This window comes from Castor canadensis, chromosome 6 (assembly GCF_047511655.1).
Source record: "Castor canadensis chromosome 6, mCasCan1.hap1v2, whole genome shotgun sequence".
Classification (NCBI taxonomy): domain Eukaryota; kingdom Metazoa; phylum Chordata; class Mammalia; order Rodentia; family Castoridae; genus Castor; species Castor canadensis.
In genome coordinates this window covers 96,681,608-96,698,155 of record NC_133391.1, presented here as the reverse complement: position 1 = coordinate 96,698,155, position 16,548 = coordinate 96,681,608, and the positions used below count along the sequence as shown (strand labels likewise).

Below are 16,548 nucleotides of genomic sequence, written 5' to 3'. Positions count from 1 at the left end.
TGGCCATAGAATAAGGCCATGCAGATGATGTTATTTATTAAAACAGGTTAAATTTAATACCACTAATAAAATAATATTGTCTGGTATCCAAAGAATATAGAGTATTTTTTGTGACTTATCAAGACAAAATAGAGGTTTCTTGTAGTTTACTTTCAGGCATTTGGGCATACTCTTAGAATGACGTAACCAAATGCTATAGGCATTCAACAAGCAATTAATTTACACATCTGCCATTCCTGCCATTGCACAGGAATGAGGGACTCCATTGTGTGCAGTTTTAAGGTAAAGTCTTTTTATTTGAGCTTTAAAGTACTTTTGTTTCTACTATATTTTATGCATACTTGGCTTCATTCTGATAGAGAGCAGTCTTCTTCATTCACACATTTCTTTTTATTTAGTTTTGGTGGAACTGGGGTTTGAACTCAGAGTCTTTTTCTATTTTTAAGATTTTATTTCTGAATTGAAATCTTTTTCTTCATGTTCCACATGTTTTTCATTAATTAACTTATTATCTATTAGAAGTACTGGAGTTTGAATTCAGGTCCTTACGTTTGCTAACCATGTGCATTACCACTTGAGCTATCCCCCAGTCCTTTTTTGCTTTAGCTATTTTTTGGAGAGGGTCTTGTGTTTTTGCCCAAGTTGTCCTGGGACTGTGTTCCTCCTATCTATGCCTTCCACATAGCTGGGATCACAGGTCTAAACCACAACATCCAACTTGTTGGTTAAGATGGGGGTCATGCTAACTTTTGCCTAGATTGGCCTCAAAGCTCTATCCTCCCAATTTCTGTCCCCCAAGAAGCTGGGTTGCAAGTGTGGGTTAACACACCCTGACCTTAAGGTTTTATCTGTGAATTGAAATCTTTTTCTTCATACTAATAATTTTTTTCCGTGTACAGCAGATCCATTTATTGAGGCATTGTTCAAATCTTGTGTGATGTAACTGGAGAGCTGAGATTTACCCTGGATATTTGTGGATTTAGCTTTCCATTCTTCTGCAATGATTAATTCACAAAACTAATACTTAATATTTACATAGGATTTTACTGCTCAGAAATTATTCTACCCTAACTATGCATTTATTCTTAATTTTCAGTACCATCTAGCTAACAGTTCAATAAGGACCCCATGGCTTTTCCAGCAACCACCAATGAGGAACCACTTCTTTGGCATGAGCTAAGGCCTCCCCAGTGTAGTCATTCCCCTTTTTGCTCATCTGAATCAAACCTCTCTAGACTTTGTTGCATCTGAGAAAATCAAGGCCAGAGATGCCACTCAATTTATCATCTTGCACAGCAAAGATCTTGAAATCATAAATGCCACCCTTTGGTTAGAGAAAGATTTGACATAGGAGAAGTTGAGGAAAAGTTCATGTTTTGAGTTATCCTGTTCATCAACAAATTGCACTGTTGGTTCCAGAGAAACTTACGACTGACCTGAGATATTATGTGGCTAGTGATTTCCAAGACAAGTTAGCTGATGGCTTTGAAGAGTTTTATAAAAGCATATACAGAACTCTCAGTTGTAAAACAAGGTAAGATTTTGCTCCAGACATGTATAGTCAATTGTTTGTGATAATTTCATTATAAGATTATAGGTTACATTTCTTTGTCAAGAGTATGCTTCACTAGTCATTTATGAGAAGCCCAATAAACTGTAGGGAATGAGGAAGAAGGAGAAACTCCACCATTCTTTAAGGAACCTGCAGGAGATATGGGAAGGCAGGATGCAGAGACACAACAGTTGGGGCTAGAATAGCTAAGAGGAGATCCAGTCTATGACTGTGATAAGACAGACATGTTTATTTGCTATGGAAAGGGATAGGCAGTACAAAGACGGCTGAAATAGGGAAGATCTCTCCAAGGCAGTGAACCTTGATCTGGGATCAGAAGGAAACATGAGATTGGGGTGAAAGAGAAGAGAGAATGTATATCATCAGGAAATTACATGATTCAAATCCAGAAAGCAGAACATGAAACAAATCTGTTTGGAGAATTGAAGGATATGGTTTATTTCGTCATCCACTGAGCACATGCTGTGTGCCAGGCACTGCTCTAGACACTGAGCGCATAGTAGTGGGAGATAGTGAAAGGTATAAAGAAAAGAAAATAAATGAAATGTGCAAGATATGTGATAACTGCTATGAAAAAAATGAAACAAGATGCTGCATAGAAAAAAAAGAGTAGCTGGGGATTGGAACTAATTTTGATGTGTTGGAGGGGAGGTCTTTGTCACATAGGGATATTTAAACTGAGATCTTAGAGAGACTGAGAAAGAGGAAGAGACATAGAGAGGGTGAGAGACAGAGATGGACAGTCATGAGAACACAGTGGGGCACTGTAAGGTAAAACTGAGGCCAGAGGGTCAGTGTGAATTGAGGAGAGTAACCAGGAGAGCTCATAGAGAGCTTTGGAGCCCTTGTAAGGCTTTAAATTTTTACTCGGGTGCAATGAGAAGTCATAGGAAGTTTCTGTTCTGATGTATGTCTTATAAAGGTCAAGGGTATGCTGAAGGTATGTTATGCAGAGGAAAAGGTAGAAGCAGAATAATCATTTGCGACATCATTGCAGTAGATTCGGTAAGAAATGATGGTAATTTGGGCTAGGTTAGTGGCATTGCTTGTGAAGTAGTGATTGAACTTGACAGTACTTTGGGAGGTAAAATATCAGAGTTTGAAACTGAAGAAGGTGAATGGATATTGTGTGGGTGACTAGCAGTGTCTACTACATACTTGTTTTTACTTCTTCACCTAGGTGCCCACTGCCCATGGGGCCTCAAGTTCCACCCCAGAGCCCCAGTTCATCTCCCCATCCTTTGGTAACACTTCCGCTCACTGCAGACTCAATTCTTAGGAGCCTGTTCTTGGGCCCAGCACAGAACTAAAAAAGAAATGTATCAATTCCTTCTCACTAATGTACTATATGGCCGGCCAGTGATAGCTTTTGTTTTCTCTTTCTCAAGTGAAAATGCTCCATATGAATTCACATATTTTCCAGGATACAATTTGGGGAATATGGGAGGTTTCAGGTATAGAAATTTGGAGTTAGGGTTGGAGGACTTTCCAGCAGGCTTTCCATTATTAATTGAAAGATATTTCTGGCTCTTAAGATTAGTCAGTCAGTTCTGTTCACACTCAGTCACTTGGCCTAAAATGTAGGATGATATGCTGTATAATGACAGTTAAATCAAAGAGAACTTTCTCTCTCTCTCTCTCACACACATACACATACACACACATGTGCACACACACCCCTAACTCAGTGAACAATAGTTTTTTTGAGAAGCAGGAACCACTACTTTGCATGTGGTGGATTGAAAATTAATTATATAACAGTAAAGAAAAGGCTTGATTTTTTTCCTTTTCTGATGAAGACTTAATAGAATCAAAAATTCAAATTAACAAAAATTATTTCAGATACATGGAACTGCTTTACATTTGCAGTACCTGTCACCAAATCCAAATGAAACTCTGGGGACCTGAGTGAATCATTTACATCCCTAGTATAGTATCATTTTCATCAAAAAAATAAAGTAAGGTGAGGTAAAATGATCTTGATAGCTCCGTTTCCCCTCCTAGGGTTCCTACCAATTATCTGTTACTTGAGATGTTCTATTATCCCCTCCTCCAATCAAAATCTGCTCCCCAGATTTGCTTCTTAATTGAAGCTTAAAGTTCAAACAATGAATGTCATTGTATAGTTTTAAGCATTATTGAGTTGTTGGAATAGGGAGATTTGTCATCGTTTCTATGTACCTGGCATAGTCTGAAGCCTGGAGGCACTTTGCTGGCAGCAGAGAGCTAGACGTGTCTGGGGATTTCAGTGCCACATGGAGACCTTCAGGCAGTGATGGCACAGGGATATGAAAGGACACTCCTTGCCTTCAAATGGGGGCAATCTGAAGGTGTAGTATCCATTCCAGAGTGCTGTGGGGATAGGACTGAAGCCAGGACTTTGCCTGGTACTGCACTTTTTGCCTAGCTTGTCCTTCTTCCCTCACTCCCTCCATCTGAGCAGCACGTTCTTAATAAATCTGCTTCCTCAGAACACAATCCAAAACAACATTCATATACACCATTATTCAAATATCTGATTGAGGCTCCCTAAGGTTTGTAGACAACCCTGAACTACTAACTTCCTAATCAATTTTGAAGTCAAATTGGCTAGGTTTGAGTCCCATCTCAGCCATTCACTAACTGAAGATCCTGGTAGGGTCAACCAAATTCTCTGAGCCTCAATATCTTTTTTTTTTAAATTTATTTATTCACATGTGCATACATTGTTTGGGCCATTTCTCCTCCCCCAGCCCCCCTCCCCCGCTTCCAGGCAGAATCTGTTCTGCCCTTAACTCTAATATTGTTGAAGAGAAAGTATAAGCAATAAGAAAGACGAAGTGTTTTTGTTAGTTGGGATAATACCTATACAGAGAGATTTCTTGCATTGCTTCCATGTACAAATATGTTAACTTCCAAGTTGATTCATCTCTACCTGACCTTTTCACTAGATCCTGATCCCCTTCTCCTATTGACCTCTGTTGCTTTAAGGTTTCGGTATTAGTTCCTCTGCAGCAGGGACATCAAATACTATCATGTTTTGGGTTTTCCCTATCTTCATACCTCCTGTGTGTGCTCTCCCCTTATCATGTGACCCAAGTCCAACCACATTGCTGCATTTGCCCTAGATCTAAAGTCCACATATGAGGGAGAACATATGATTTTTGGTCTTCTGAGTCTGGTTAACCTCACTCAAGATGATGTTCTCCAGTTTCATCTGTTTACTTGAGAATAATAAGATTTCATTCTTATTCATGGCTGAGTAAAATTCCATTGTGTATAAATACCACATTTTCTTAATCCATTCGTCAGTAGTGGAGCATCTTGGCTGTTTCCATAACTTGGCTATTGTGAATTGCCTCAATATCCTTGACTGACATGAGTATGAAGAAATAATTTCAGTCCCCTGCATAGTGCATTATTCATGGTTGAAGCCACTAAATAAGATTTTGCCTTCATTTTCCTCAAAAACGGAGTTTGAATTCACTAAGATTATAATTTGATAAGTTAAATATATTACTTCCAGGTTTGTTAAGCTGTTTGCTGAAGGTACAATTCATTTTGATTTTAGATCTCAGTTGTATATTCTTGCTAGGGGGTGAATCTTTTCACAGAATAATTGCAGTAACTGATTATCTGAACCTACTCAGGCACGTATAGCATTCCCTTGCTTTTGCAAACTGTTGTTCAAAGTCAACTTTTCAATCAAGACAAAAAGAGAGGCAGGTACATATGTCACAGGAATTGCCACATTCAGGAACATTGGAAATTGTTCTCAATTTGAACTTATGTCTTTGTTTTGTTTTTGTTTTTTTGTTTTTTGGTATTGGGGTTTGAACTCAGGGTCTCACTCTTGCTAGGTGGGCACTCATCACTTGAGCCATGCTTCCAGCCCTGTCTTTGTATTTTTTAGAAATGCTTTCTTTGCTTTCAGGATTTAAGCCATCAATTTGTTACTGTTCTTTCTTTCATTTATTTATTTTTTTGCTGTACTGGGACTTGAACTTAGGGCCTACACTTTCAGCAACTTCACCAGCCCTTTTTTGTGAAGGTTTTCTCAAGATAGGGTCTCTCAAACTATTTGCCCAGGCTGGCTTTGAACTGCGATCCTCCTGATTTCTGCCTCCTGAGTAGCTGGGATTATAGGCATGAGCCACAAGCACCTGGCAAATTTGTTGCTACTCACCAACATATTACATAATTATTCCAATTCTTCTGGAGTTTTAATATCATTCTATTCAGGGAAATGCCATACAAAAAGTTTTTTATTTCCTCCCCAAACAAGGTGACTTATGTTTTATTTGTGCTCATTTTGGAAACAGTATTCTTTTAAATCAGTATTTAATCAGTACTTGGCCAGGGAAGAAATTCAGAATCACCTACAGCAGTCCTCAGACCTCAGTGTTCAGATGAATTGCCTGAGGATCTTATGAAAATTCAGATTCTGATTCAGTAGGTCTTAGGGTAAGACAGACTCTCACTGGGTAGTCCAGACTGGTCTAGAACTTGTGATCCTCCTGCCTCACGCACTTAAATGCTGGGATTGCAGGCATGCACCACCATGCCTGGCTGAAGTCTGCTTTTCTAATAAACTCCCAATTTTTGCTGCTGCTGCTTGCCCACATTTGCAGTGGCAAGGACCTCAAGCACTCTGCCTGGCTCAGTTATGGAAATTCTGACCCAGCAGTCTATAATGGGATTTACAATCCATTTCCCTTTTCTTTTAAGTTCCACGGTACTTCTGAATATTATTTACAAAATCTATTGCAATAATTATAGAAATTTTTAATTGAAAGAAATCTTTGGATACTTTTGGAGGGGTTATATTAGTTCTCAAAATTCAGAGACTGAAAGGTACAAAAGATTTGGAGCCTCACTGATGTCGCCTCACTAATGATGTGCTTGTGTTTGTGCTGTTGAACGAGGTGTAAAATATTTCCCTGTTGCTTTGTGAAAAGTAGGACAAAAATCAAGGCTCTCCCAGCCGTGCTTTAGGAGGCTGTCACTACACAAGCAACCCAGTCAACAGCAACAGGCAAGTGGCCCTACAACATTTTCCCTCTTTCCTACACAGGGTCTGGCCTCTGATGCAGGAGACAGTCTGAGATCTGACACTGAGTTTCCCCAGTTTCTGTTTAATGCTGGAAGAGACATTTTCTCTGAAATAGTGACAAAGCAGACCAAGGGAAAGGGTGGCAAACCTGCAGGTGAAACATATCCCACAAGTTTCCTGTGACCAAGCAGACAGCAATTAATTTGCCCTCTCACTGTCATTGGTGGTGATGTGCTACCTTAACTGCAGGTCTTTCCAACGTCGTATCCCTTTAAGGGCATAAGGGCATCAATCATTTCTAGCCCTTTCCTGGAAGCTTTTTTCTTTTTGGAAGAATTGGGACTTCATGCTTGCAAAGCAGGTGGTCTACTGCTTGAGCCACTCCTCCAGTCCTACATTTTGCTCTGGTTATTTTGGAAATAGGGTCTTCACAAACCATTTCCCTAGCATGATCCTCCCGATCTTGGCTTCCCAGATAGCTAGGATTAGGTGTGAGCCACCACCCCCGGCTCTCCTGGAAGCTTTCTATTAATATAATTAGGGTAAAGTAAAATACACATGTAAGGTCTTTTTATTAAAATATGATACAAACACAAATTGCCATTAATATTATATTAAGATGTAGAATTTCTATCTTTAGAAACCTCTAGTAACTTCTGGTGTTTAAGAAAGATAAGCTCTTTGAAACTTTATCTCAAATAATCCTTGACTCTCTATATTGCCTCAGATGATGGGAGCAGTTTGATAGATGGTGCTCTTTCCAGCAAATACTGATTAAGCTTGCTTTTCATTGACATGCCCCACCCAGCCTTTCATGTTTAGAACAAAATAACACTACAATCACGTTGGGTAATACTGGCAACTCAGTGATGAGTTATGGACTGGTGGGAAGAAGCAATACACACTGAGTTCCCGATCTGTTTAGTTAAGGAGAAGAGATTTAAAGGAAATGAGCGATCACCCAAGTACTAGTACAGGCAGCATACCTTTGGGGCATCCTTTTGCCCCTCTGATCCCTAAGGGACTACACACCTATTTACATAGGGGACACATACCTGGTGGCATGTTTGCTGTATAAGCAGAGACCTGCTGGCATTGATAAAACAGAACAAATCTTTATTCAACAATGAGCATTTTGAACTTGGAGATTATATCACCATTCTGGAAGAACTCACACTAACACTCCATACACATCCTTTTTAAGGAGATGGTAATCTATTTGGGTGACTCCAGGTTCCTGGGCAAAACTTGGTCAGAAAAAAGAGCAACTGCTCTTCTGTGTGGTAACCACCTCTGCCACCAGCTTTCAAGTGGACCAGATGTTTACTTCCCCATAGTCCCATAGGCTCATTGCCTCCTCCCCATCCCTCCACATACTTGACTTAATGATTTTGCTGCTGATTTGGGGCAGAAAATCACAATCATACAAGTTCCCTTCCCCCCAGCATGACAGCTCCTATGCTGGGAGAGAACCCTAATTGGATCAGACTCCTTAAAATAGTGTCTGTTGCTGGGCAAAATTAATTTGCTGCATAGAGTTTATAAATTAGTCATGTGTGTACTCCTACCCTTCTTAGAATATCTGATCAGTGTCTTCTGCTTTGTTAGAACTCACAAATGGATTTTATCAATAAAATTCTGTTGCATTAAATTCTGTATAATTTAATACATTTGCCATTGAAGTAGGCAAACAGTTTATGGTAATACTTCAAGCTATTTTCTCTGGCCAAAACAAACTGCATTCTTATTCAACACATAAAGTTTGTTTAATAAGCCGTGGTCAGTGCTGCCATAAAACTGACTTCTTGATGGGTTGGGAAGTAGGGCAGAGAGAGCTGAAATGATGACCAATTTGAAGAAAGTAGGGTTTTTGGAGCTGTATCCATTCAGCACTTAGGCGCATTGTACCATGGTGGAGACCATCTCCCGGACAAGCTACTGAGACTAAAATAAGAGAGTTCAGTTATTTCCCAGTGAAGTTGATGGATGCAGCTGACTAGCCTGTAGGCGGAAGATTTTCTCCTTCCTCAGTAGATGGGCAGAAGCTTAAATTACTAATGACCTTCTTGGCTTGACTACTTTCATTGCTGAATCAATGAAGCAAAGATAAAATAAGACTGTGACTCAAGCTGTCATGTAGCCAGTGGAAGAATGAGCAATGTCTCTGGAGTCACACAGTCACATCCACATGTTGGTCCCACTGTGAAACCAGTCTTGTGACCTAGGGCAATCCAGTCAACATTTCTGAGCATATGTTTCCTCACCTGTGAAATAATACCTACCTTACAGGCACATCATGCGGATTAAGAGATAATGCTTCTGCACAGTTTTCCTCCCCATTTCTTTCTGCTGCAGAGGTTTACTTATTGTACAACAAAAAGATAGGGGCATTCTCTGGCACTTTTACTGAGAAGTCCAGCACTTAAATTTATGCCACCATTGGGGATTATTACATTTTTTAAAAGTATAAGCATCCAATATATTTTTGTGATTTCAAGCAACAAAAGGGAAGGAGGAGAGTGGAGGGGGAAGAGAGAGAGAGAGAGAGAGAGGTCTATTGTCTTTCAGAGTTTCCTGTTTCCCTCTGTCCTGCCAGAAGTCAGGTATGATCAAGATATACTCCAATTCTCAAATGTCAATTCTTCTCCCATCTTGTAGGTTAAGATAATTGAATGTGAAGGCCTTTTTGAAAACCACTTTGAAGCTACTGTAAGAATGAGTGCATACCTTGTAGCCAACATAATTTGTTATTTCAATTCTGTGAGTGCACACCCTTATCAGGGGTCAAGCTGAGACGGAATTCTAACTTCCTACCCAGTGCAGGATAGTGTCCTGAGAACCATGAGCTTGTAATTATTTTCTTAAACTTTTTGCTTTATTATTGAAACATTATGCTTATATTACAAAATAGAGATAAGTTAAAAAATTAAATTAAAAATTATACCTAATTCTACTACCAAGATATAGTTACTGATAATAGTTGCTTAAGTCCTCCGAATATTTTCTCTATTCATGTCAGTGTATGTGGGTGTAATTAGTAACAGTATATACTCTATGTATATGCATTTTTTAAAGTATATGCATATAGTTTTTATAACTGTAATATGACCATTTAAACTCAATTTTTATAATAACCCCACAATTAAATGCTAATTAACTTTTTTTATATTGTATTAATTTCATAGAGCTCATAAAGATTTTTAGAATCAATACCTTGCTTTAGACATCTGTGATGTTTCTAATTATTTTCTATAAATTTTTTTCCTCAATGAAAGGAGAGGTCTTCATAATTTTAGCATATTTATTATTTGGAAAAGTTTACTACAATGCCCAATGATTATCTTTTAGGTTAAATTTTTACTAACATCAACGGAAACTTTAAAGAAATAATAAAAGAATTTCTTGCCATGTGGAACCAAATTATAGATATAAAACATTTTCAAAGAAACAATGGTTAGGAAAAATGAGTCTAAAACATCTATTACAATTTACATACATATTATACTTGTGGATATACAGATATGTATTGTGAGTTGTGTATCTACATACATGTAATAGCATCTCTACACATAGATATAAACATGCATAGACACAGGTATGTCTATATCATACATTTCACTTTAGAGGGACAGGTTTCTGTCATCTCCCTTGAATTCACATCTTAGCTTTATGTGTTTCTACTTGGGTAATTTGGTGGACACGATTTAATCTCCAGTGATCTATTTCTTTTGTTTCAATAGCACCTACTCCACACACCCATGCACCAACTTCCCCTATACACACACACACACACACACACACACACACACACACACACGCACGCACGCGTGTATGCACAAGAGACAGAATTAAATTAGATTTTATTTATAGGCATTTAGCATAATGGTAAGCTATCAAAAATGGTGGCTATTTGCATATCCTCCAAATTAACTGGTGTTGTGAGACACCAGTTAATTCAGAGTATGAAGGGAGATAATAGATCAAAGTAGCTCTATATTTGGAAGCCAAGAAAATTGGAATCTAACTTTGTTTTTTTTCTGCTTAAACAGCAGATGGGGATGTTTTGGAGTATAATTGGACATTTTCTAGTTTAAAGCAAACTAGAAGGGAGTATTTGTATGACCCTATACATTCTTGAAGACTTCCCCATGTAGATTATGGGGTCTCATTTATTTATACTTACCATCATAATTTGGGAATTCTAGTTCCCAAGTTCCACAGTATATCAGTTATGAACTCAAGTGGGTTTTTATGACTTACAGATTACCATCTAGAGTTGATTTCGGCAATACATTCAGGCTGCTTATAATTTCAAGGCTGATTTTGTTTTGTATTAGTGTTATACAGAACCTCTTATCCCTTATTGACAAAATGCTAAAGGTATCTAATACTCTGACAAATGCAGCCTGCCTTCTATGGGTGAGTGTCTTCAGGAGTGGAATTGAGCCAAGGAATGCTATTCAAAGACCACTTCTGATTTACATTTACATTTCCCAGGTGTCCTTCTATTCATCCCAAATACATTGTGCTTTGCAGGCATTACTGAAGCTTATTTGAATTTTATGAAATTCAAATACTTTGATACTAACTATTGCCTTCCAAAGCTGGTGTATTCAAATTCTACATCCTTTCATTTATGTTTGCTCATAGAAGTTGCTTTCATTTCTTTTCTCTTCATATATGATTTAAATGAGCAATGAAAAGATTGAATTGACCCAGAAAGAAATAATTTATTCTTCAAAGATGTCCCTTATGTGCAGAAAATGCAATACTTATGAGAAGTCCAAATAGTGTGGATCATTTCTCACTATTTTATGAGGCTTAATGTCAAAATATCTGCACTGCCTGTTAAATTGATTGGATTTTCTGGATTAATCTCTGTACTGAAAAAACTTTTTTTTCCATTTTGGATGTGAAGGCATACTCCTTAGCAAACTCCTGCTCTCCTCTTCCCCCACAGCTGCCATGCCCTTTTCCTTGGAGAAGCTAAAAAGAATCATCAAAAAAGTGTATCCAAGCACTTTTTTTTTCTACAGTTCTTGAGTTTCACTGTAATGTTATAGTGCAGGTTAGACATTCTTTAGTACAAATGTACTGAATTCAATTTACCCATGATCTACCGCTGTCCCCTAGGTAAAAAAAAGTTAAGAAAAGACTGATAACAGCCATCAATCTTATATTGAAAATGCGACCTTGAAGATCATATGAAATATCTTCAAAAACTAACTGAAAAGAAGCTTACAGCTTAAGAAAAAGTAGAGCAGATATAAGCACCTCTAATGGCTATGGGAAATAACCCAACTAATATAAAATCATCAATACAATTTAGAAGGGCAGTCTTTCTCCCATTTAAAATGCTATGGAATACTAATCTTTATTACTGCTAATTTTGTTTTTCATTGTGTTATAAATGTTTGTTTTTATCCACTAGAATTAACCAGTATTAACTTCAGACAATGTAATTATGTGCCAAATGAAATGATTCATTTCAAACCTTAAAAAACTATCTTCTTTAATCAAATAGTATCTCTTCAAAATGCCCTAGCAGATTTCCAAGATTAATTAAGCAGAAAAAGTTGAACCTGCATGAAGCCATCAGCAAAAGATATATATATACATATATATGTGTATATATATATATACATTTTATGTCAGAGTTTCTTTAATATTAGATTTCAGTCCCCCCCACCCCAGAGACCTGAAGGAGGAAATATCAATGGTGAAAATAAAATTGAGGTCAGAAAGAATGAAGGCCCAGAGATTTTTTTCCTCTACTGCCTTAGAAAGACACTTGCTCATAATAGAGACCATATGTACTTGAAAAATCAATTAAAATATTGACTACAGAGATTGTCTGTAAATGATGTTCTACTAAAATTAAAATTTTGTCTTTTTAAAGAAATAATTATATATTCTGATTAATCTCAAATATATTAGAAATTATTTGATACTTTTTATTTTCAAAGTTTTAATCATACTAATATAAAAATATGAATATAACATGAGTATTTTTAAATAAATTATTTTGGGCAGTAATGCCCCCAAATTTTTCAGAGTTCAGAAGTTTCAAGGAAAAAAAATGATTAAGTGGAAACAAGTTACCTCAGCTACAGAACTGTATTGGCAGTTTTTATTCTAATCATATTCTATTCAAGTATAAGTCATCATCTCAATGATTAGAAATATTTTGATGCCTTCAGAAAGTTTGTTTATGTGTTCTGAGAGGATCATAACATTTTGGAGCAGAGAGCATATCTTACCTCTGGTGTGAAAGTCATTTTTTTTCTATGGTACTAGGATTTGAACTCAGGGGTTTATACTTTCCAGGCAGGAGTCCACCCCTTGAGCCTTTAGATTATGGAACTAATACTGAAATTTTCTCACAAGTGAAGTGGCTGCCAAATTTATCTTCTAGCATTCTTTAGGGCCAAGTCTCTAAAAGTTCTTTGGAAGAGATGGGATATGCTGACACAATAAGCACAGGCTTGGAAACCTCAGAAGATTTCTATAAAAATATTTCTCCTTATCCCTTCCCAGTACCCTAGCATTGCAATCAAGAGCAAAGCCAGTCTCCCTTCAGTTGACTCTTACTATTATTACATGGCTATAATGAAGAAGTTCAAGTACATTGCTCATTGTCTGCTGACCTAAACACATTACTGTATTCTCTGAAGTTCAGTGTCCCTATCTATGAAATAAAGATAATAATGGTTCCTGCTTCATAAGACTGTTGTGAAGACTATAGATAAAGTGTCTGTGCCTGTCATATTATAAGCACTCAGTAGTTGTTGGTTATTAATGACAACAACAATGGCTTTTTCTAATATTACCATTTCAAGATATCCAATGGCTATCTATCAACACTACATTACATAAAAATGTGGAACTAAAAAAACCTAACTTTACAGAGAATCAGGGACTATTTCCACTTTATTTCATTTCTGAAAATGCTAAGTATTACAATAAATTATTAATGGCACTAGAAATTCTTTCACCACACAGAAGAAGTCCATTGTAGAAGTTGGTAAAAACAAAACTCAAATTTTTTACTTTCTCTTTCATTATCACCATAATAATAAGTTATTGAGCTGTTGTTGAAGTGCTGTTGTTTTAGCAGAGAACTAAATATGGAAGTACACAGGAAGTCATGCTCAGCACTGTAGTGCATTGAGAATGTTTTATACCTGGGATTGCTTCTGCAATTCATCATCTCCCCACTGTCCCATTTAAGATTTTCAATCATTAGTCACTGGGAGCTCTAAAGTGCTTAACTGAGTCTGGGGATTTCTAATTTTTCTGTTCAGAGTTGTAGAGAAATGGTCTGAGAGCACTCCCTCTGAAGTTCCATGCCCCCCAAATAGCTTCTCTGTCATGAAAACTCAAAATCTAGGGCTGAACCAACAGCTTTGAAATTTTTGCCTTGACTATTATGTCTCCCTATTGATGTCCATATGACCATGTTACTTCTTTGTGTATGAGGTGTCCCCAGTGGCCTTGGTTAGCTTGTGTGACATTCAAGGACTCTATGACCCAGCCACCCCCCCAGCTTCATCCCTTAATTACACCTTAATCTTTACTCATCTTTTCCTAAACATGACAGTTTGCATTATCCCTCTATGCCTTTGCTCCTGCTACCTAACACATCAGCATACCTGAGGACCACTTGCAAGACTCAGGAATAAATCATTCCCAAAAGAACTGGTTGATTCCTCCTGGAATCCTCTGTGCCCCTGGAAGAGATGCTGATCTTAGCACCTATAACATTTTGCTGCATTTTTTGATCTACTGGTTGAACATCATTATTTGTATGAGGCAGTGGCTATACTCAATACCTTTTTGTATTTCTAACATGTGGCATTGTGCCAGAATCGTAGTAGGTTCTCATTAGATATGTATAAATGAAAACATAAACCACTCTCAGTAACTGGGGTAGGGACCAGAATCTGTTCAATGTATTCTTCTCATAGTCACAAATTCTCAAGTCAGGGAAACATTTTCTTGATGTCCTTAGGAAAATGGATGCCCATTTGCAAAATAATCTCAGGATTGTTGCAAAAGGAATAGAGCTTAAATGATCTGCAGAAACTACAGACCTACAGTTCCATGTTCTAAAACTATAACAAGGCTTTCCTGAACCTTAAAATTATTTATTACTTAAGATTCTTGTTCCTCTGGAGATTTTAATCCTAAACTAAATATAATAAATGTACAGTATTGTGCTTGTAAGCTAAATACAAAACTGAAATAAGAAAGCACATGAAGGAACAGCAATATTGAAAACATTTGATGCAGATCAGACACAAGTCAAGGTATATCTCTATTTAGATATGTGCTTTTAATTTTATTTACATATATATTTAAATCTTAGACCTTCATTCTTTTTGGTGGCCAAATTACTCCCTAAAAATAAATCAGGGTCAAGGGTTAATGACTAAATTCATTCATTGGAAATTTTATGTAATAATCTGAGAGCCCCAAATGAATTTTATGACTCTCTTAAGTACATGCTACTTAATATAAAAAAGTGGCTATACCAAGAACATTTTCCTTTATATTTCTCCTTAGATCATCATCATCAAACAAGGACAGGTGAGATTATTGCTATTATTCATGAAAGAAAAAAATTATTCCTACAAAATGCTTCATTTTTCCTCCTTAATACTAAGTCTAATAACTAGGAAATGTTGGGCAGATAGAATGGGAGCTGAAGTGTTAAGGACAATAAAGACACACAAATACACACACAAAGAAGGAAGAAAGGAAAGTAAGGAAGGTTGGGAAGGAGGGAGGAGGAAGAAAGAAAGAAAAGGGAAGCAAACAAAATGTGGTGGTAAGAACAAAAAGGCATGGAAATCAGTAGAAGAAAATTGTGCGGAGTGAAGGGTAGCAAATACATAGAAGAGACCTTAACTAGTAACAATTTTTAAAAACCTAGGAACTATAATAATGTTTGCTACATTTAAAAATTGTTTATCTTCTAATAAAATTGAAATTTTTACCTCATAGTGGCTTGGCAACCTGGTTACTGTGGAATTGTGGAATGATTTTTGGCTTACTGGTGGTTTTGAAAACACATGGAATTTATTTCTGGTAATACTACATATCCAAAACTGCAAATTGTTAAGTTCGTAATTTTGGGTATCATACCATTCCCTCCAAATTATCATGGAATTACTATTAAAACTTTGAGTAAATGTTAAAGAGAAAACTACATAGCATTGTGTTTTATGAACAGGAAATCTTCAATATAAAACTCTTATCCAGAAGTTTGTGGACAGAGACAGAAAGCTAGCACAAATAAATGTGTATGTGGGGCAAGAGGAAAAAATATCACTGTCTCTGGCAATTCCTGTTGATACATGGTACCATGCAGAGTTCTTGGCATGTAACCTGAATTGAACATGGAGACACACACCTCCACAATTTCCAAAGGGCCGCATGCAGGGACTCCTTTAAGTATGTCTCTGTTTGTGAAAAGTGGTTTGATCATTTCCAAATCCATAGGTGGTTAAAAATGGTTAATTAGATTTTTGGAGTAGACATATAGTCTGGTACATATAGACAAACATAGGTTCAAAATCAGAGTCTTCTTTTATTTCTTATATGCTGAATTTGTAGTTCAATCCCAAAGATTCATATATACTCATTTGTAAAATGCATATTCAATCATATTTAGTCACCCTACAAGTACTGTAAGTTTTCACTAAATAGAAACCTTTGTTTTTATTTTTATTTCTACACTCCAGGGCTTGGTACATGGTAAACATTTAGCCAAAGGTAGATTTGTACCCTTTTAGAACAAAAAAAATGGCAAAGGAGGAACATACATAGAAAGAACCATCTTAGAAGAAATATTGGTTAAATTTTTACCTCTAAGAACATCTTACTAAATCTACCATGTTTTCTACTGTTTTTAGAGTATCAAATAGAAATTAAATTTTTC

General features: G+C 36.8%; 1 pseudogene; it reads left to right on the top strand.

Moving 5' to 3' along the window:
- Nucleotides 1-1,020: 1,020 nt before the first annotated feature.
- LOC109680302 (endoplasmic reticulum aminopeptidase 2-like) overlaps nt 1,021-16,548 on the top strand; it is a 36,379-nt pseudogene continuing 20,851 nt past the window's right edge.